The 5,507-nt window shown below is 41.6% G+C and overlaps 1 pseudogene; it reads left to right on the top strand.

Moving 5' to 3' along the window:
• Positions 1–1,350: 1,350 nt before the first annotated feature.
• Positions 1,351–4,975, top strand: LOC117241197 (annotated as a pseudogene).
• The last annotated feature ends 532 nt before the right edge of the window (positions 4,976–5,507 follow it).

Below are 5,507 nucleotides of genomic sequence, written 5' to 3'. Positions count from 1 at the left end.
GTGAACTAAAATCTCGATTAAAACAGCACACCAATACTGTTGTATACAACAGAAATGCTGAAGCAAAATCAGAAGATTTATGCAGTGACACATGATATAATAGTACTTCAAAATAACGTTTATACTGATTTATGCGAAGTAATGGTAACTGCATATGGTCCATAGGTGTTTAAATAACGTGATATTGGTAAATTTTTTGAAACAATATGCAAATAAAAATACTCTTAGCAAGTCAACGCTAGAGGAAGATATTAGAGGAAGACGTTGTTCGTATTTACGACTTGGCATGGCCTGAATACTACACGAAGATTCGTGATCACAGAAGTAAACAAGGCCCCGCGGGACTTTATTTACAAACTCCGGGTAAACAAAATAAAAATACAAAACTACCAAGAAAACAACAAGCACTCACGACGAAAGAAACAAAACGTAACGTAGTTTGATCTTTAAAAATAACGACAACAGAATTGCTGGAACCGGGAGACAGCAAGCAACACGTGTCAGCACTGTGTATGCTTACGGGCACTATATCGATATATTTTAAAACACAGCTGCAGGCGGAAAACTATGAGATAAGAAGGGTAGAATAACAGGAGCGATATAACACCCGTTCTAGGTCAGGAACCGCCTCAATTTTTATAGAAAGGATTAGGACAGTGGAAGAACGTATGGAGAAAAAGTGGAGAGAAGAATGGAGATATTACAGGGAGGATAATTGGACAAGGAGACTTATAAATGACGCTTGTATTTTTAAAAGAAGTACAGAAGGAATATTGAAGACTTTACCATGCAGAACTTGAGTGGACATGGAATATTTAACGTATATTAATAAGGCTATAATAGCTATAAGGCTATAATAATATTAATAAGGCTATAAATAAAGGCTATTAATAAGGAGGCCCACTCAAGATGCTGGGATTATAATGCTGAAGAAAATGATGCGGAGCATGCGTTGTACCACTGCCCTACGTGGATCAATGATAGAACAGTACTAGAAAAGTACTTGGGCATGCAACTCTGCTAAAGTACCTGGAAGAGAGAAGCTGGATGATAATCACTGGAAGAGATAAAGAAGGGGAGGAGTGGACATATATGGGGAGGGAGGAAACTCAGTAATAGATTATGTGATTGGAAATCAGGAGACGACAGAAGAAATAATCGACATGAAAGTAGGAAAAAGAACAGGGTCGGACCACATGCCGTTAGAAATAGAAATAGGGGGCCGGAATTACAACAAGTGAGGAAAAGAAAGAAGAAGAGAAGGAGAAAAGGGAATGAACAAACTAAAGTGTGGAAAAATACCTGGAGGAATGTAAAGGCTGGACCTGCAAGGGAAGAACAGTAGAGGAAATGTGGACTGAAATCAAAAAGAAGATAAATGAAGCAATGCCTAAGCAGAAAGTGAAGATAAGGAAATGGGGCATGGGGGAGAAAGTGTGGTACGACAAGGAGTGGAAAGAAAGGAAAAGAGAGATGAGAAGGAAGATGACAAAGTTTATGAAAGGAAAATGCAGCAGAGAAGCGCTCACAGAGGAAAAAAGCCATTCAAGCAGTGGTGTAAACAAAAAAAGGAAAGACACGAAGAAGAAGAAATGTAGAAAATAAAGAGGATCAAAACAGAACAAGAAGCGTGGAAATATATAAATAAATACAGAAGAAGTACAGATGGTATAGATGAGGATATAAGCGAAGAAGAGTGGAAAAATCACTTTATGGAAATTTTAGAAGGGACAGAGCAAAACGAGGGCAGAAAAACGGGGCATAGAGAGGAAGAGAAAATAACGGAGGAGAGAGAAGATGTTGCGTCGGACAACACTCTAAACCAGGCCACACACCTCGGGCAAGATGGCAGCCAGATGTCTTCGGATCGTTACTGCGTACCGTCAATAGTCTCAAGTGCCCTCCGTAAATCTCAGGAATTTATCTCGAGGGCGGTTAGCATCCTTCTTCATCCACCACCATAGTAAATAACCAATTAACAACGAAGCCTATTTCCCTCACTCTCTTAGCCAAAATCGTCACCAACAAATCCGATGGTCCCGTGAGCTAGACACACCCATCCTTAGCTTTCCTCCACCACAGCATCGTCACCGAACTGCACTGATTTTCCATCTTTCAAACAGTCAACATCTTTTGACCGGGCTTACACCCGTAGAGCAGCCACTCACTTATCTTATACATACGCACCAGCGTAACTATCTTCCTTAGAAAGTTGTTGGAATAAATTGTGATTTATAACTTATTATACAGTGTTACATTCATTGAACCACCTCTATTATCTTAATCGAAACAGGGGAACGACTATTTCGCGGCGTCGATTAACCGAATCGTAGCGAGAATTTACGCCTCTCGCTGACGCGTTTTCCTAGCGACCGCGTCTCTCCGCGAACGATCGTAACATTTTGGTCCCTTGAGCCGGATTCAGTGGCAAGTGAAAAGTGTGAACACGTAACCGGTCGAATCATTTTGGTCCTTCGAACCGGATCACGTGTCAAGTGAAAAGTGCACACCAGTGACACCCACTGCCATACAGTGCCACGTGAATCCAACACAAACAGCAGCAGAAGCGTTACCACTCCAGCGAAGTCAGTAACGCCAGAGTCCATCAGTTTTTTGAAGAGGCATAACCCGGTGGTTGAAGAACGCAACCACGCAGCCTCGCGCCAACAACTAGAGGGTCAACTTCCGCAAGAACACGTCTTACACGTCAAACGAGACACACACGGTGACGAGTAACATTTAAACTCACAACCACGAGGTAAGCTCGTTTATTGCATTGTCTTCACAATCTACTATACCAATGGAGAACACAGACAAAATTACCTCCTTGCATCGGAGACGAGGCTTTCAAATCGGCCGATTTACTACTCTATCTACACAACGGTACCAACTTCGTTGTCGCCAACAACGAATTACGAGAGCTCTGAAACCTTCTGCAGTCCGACGATCATAAGGTAAAGGTTCAGTCCTTTTTAACCGACCGACGGATCGAATGGCGCTTCATTCCTCCCAACTCACATCACTTCGGCGGGTTGTGGGAGGCTGCAGTGAAATCCTTCAAACCACATCTCAGACGTATCGTAGGTAACGAGATCTTAACATTTGAAAACTTCAACACACTCATCATTGAAATCGAGTCTATCCTCAACTCCCGTCCGCTGACTCCAATATCATCAGACCAAAACGATCTTCTTGTCCTTACTCCCGGTCACTTCGGTGATTCATTAACAAGTTTCCGAGAACGAGATTTCAGGGACACTCCATCCAATCGTCTCTCCAGCTGGCAACATATTCAAAAACTCAAACATTTCTGGCGCCACTGGCATCGAGAGTATCTGAACGAGCTGAACATCCGAAACAAATGGAGTAAGGGCAGTCACGACATACGAGAAGGCGCCATCGTCATTCTCAGAGAAGACAACGTTCCCCCAATGCAATGGCCACTGGGCAGAATCATCAAGGTCCAACCCGGCGCAAACGCATCATACGGACGGCTACCGTTCGATCGGAGCATCAAGCGGATGGTACCACTCACTACCATGCAGGGATACTGGCCGAACGACTGAAGGCAGAGATTGAAAAGAAACGGAGAGAGCCAATTCGGATTCAGAAAAGGAAGAGAAGTGACCGATACGGTTTATGTAATAAACCACATCACAGACAAGCAGCTAGATGTGGCGACACTCGACCACGGAAATTTCCAACGGCTTCGCGGCACAAAGCGCTATACCTTCAAAGCGTAAGGCCGACAGGCCTAATGTACCATCGATATCCTTACGACTTTTTCGCCGAATATTCGGTAGAATGCATACGTGGCAACCGTCGCGGACTTCTGATAAACGCGCGCGTAGTGGGGATATCGAGGGGCAACAAAGGAAAGAATCTGTTCGGTTTTGAACCAAAAAGATTCATTTTGCCCCGAGCCGCGAAGTGCGAAAGGTTAAGAGAAGCAAACACAATTAGAGAAACGAGTCGTTAAAACTACTCTTGAGAGTTCAGTTTTAATCGTTACTTGTTATTAATTGTTGCTAAACGTTAACCGTGGTTAAATGTTATTTGTTGTTAATTGTTAAGAGTCTAATTAAACGTTATTGTTGAAAATCAAGGGTATTTTCTTGCGGGCACCTTCACGGACGGTCACCTTCACGGACTGTCACCTCATAAGTGTGAATAAATAGCTTGGTTGTTAAACATATCCAAATGTTCCTTCAGTACCTATCACGACCTATCCACCTCATAGGTGAAGAAAGAGGGAAATTATATACCTGCCTAAGAGCGGCGTTCGACAGACTAAACAGAGAGAAACTGGAGGAGAAAATGAGGAAAATGGGGATTAGTACAAGTGTACTCATCGAATATTACTGTTAATAAATATTGATTGTTGAATACATCTGAGTATTTCTTCCGCACCTATCACGACATCCCACCTCATGGCCATGAAGGGAAAAGAACAAGAAAGAGAAAGAAGGGACTAGAAGATGTGAGAATGGGAAGGATACAGATAGAAACAGGAGAGGAATAAGAAAGGATGACAGCAGACCAAATTATAGAAGAAAGAAGAAAGGAAGAAGCAGAAGAGAGGGAGAAAAGGATAAAGGAATCCAAGTATAATATACACTACAGAAACATAACCAAAGAAAAATTACCAAAATACTTAGAAGGGAGGATGAAGTGGAAGGACAGAAAAATACTGGCAAGATTCAGATGCGGAAACGAGACCAAAGCAAGGGAATACTAGAAAGAAGAGGGAGATAAAGATGCAGACTATGTAGAAGGAAAGAAGACCTGAGGCATGTAATAGAAGAATGTGAAATAACGGGAGGACCAAAGGACATAGGAAAAACGCTAAATGAGACTGGAGAAGGTTTAACAGAACTGAAGGCAATAACAGAGAAGAGAAGAGCAAACGACAGGAAGGATGCACAGCAAGGAGGCTAAAGACCAAAGTTGCAATAGTTTTTTAGTCGTTAGTTGCTAATTTGTAGTTTCTACTTTTAGTTTTTAGAGGTAAAATTAGCAAGGTAGTGCAATAGAATAGAGTGGAAAAGAGATGTAAGAGATGTAAAACCGAAAGTTCATTCAAAGCCGAAAGGCACGAACTAAGCAATAATAAAATAAAAGAATAATACAAGAGGATCCAACAGACCAACAGGCGATCAACATTGTGTAGTAAGCCCTATTATCATAAGAGGTAGAAACGCTACTATTCACTTCTAAGGACGTAGGAACGCTATCAGTGATGTCTAAGGATGCAAAGCCTTCAGCATTTATATTTATATAATCAAATAATAATCAAATCTATCTGCCAAGCAAAGTAAAGAGTAAAGAAAAAAACAAAGAAAAGAGGGAACACTGTAACAATCATCTCGGAACAATGTAAAAGTCAGGTCGAACAAGAACATGGGTACATGAAATTTGCATAAATGTTGAGGACTGATGGTTTAACTAACTAGCACTGTTCATTAGATTAATTATATGATCTCTTACGTCGTATCGCAACTTATTCC

The sequence above is a fragment of the Bombus vosnesenskii genome, unplaced genomic scaffold (genome assembly GCF_011952255.1).
Source record: "Bombus vosnesenskii isolate JDL3184/JDL3185 unplaced genomic scaffold, Bvos_JDL3184-5_v1.1 scf7180000015384, whole genome shotgun sequence".
In the NCBI taxonomy this organism is placed as follows: Eukaryota; Metazoa; Arthropoda; class Insecta; order Hymenoptera; family Apidae; genus Bombus; species Bombus vosnesenskii.
The sequence above is the reverse complement of the archived record's forward strand: the minus strand, read 5'-3'. Positions and strand labels throughout refer to the sequence as shown.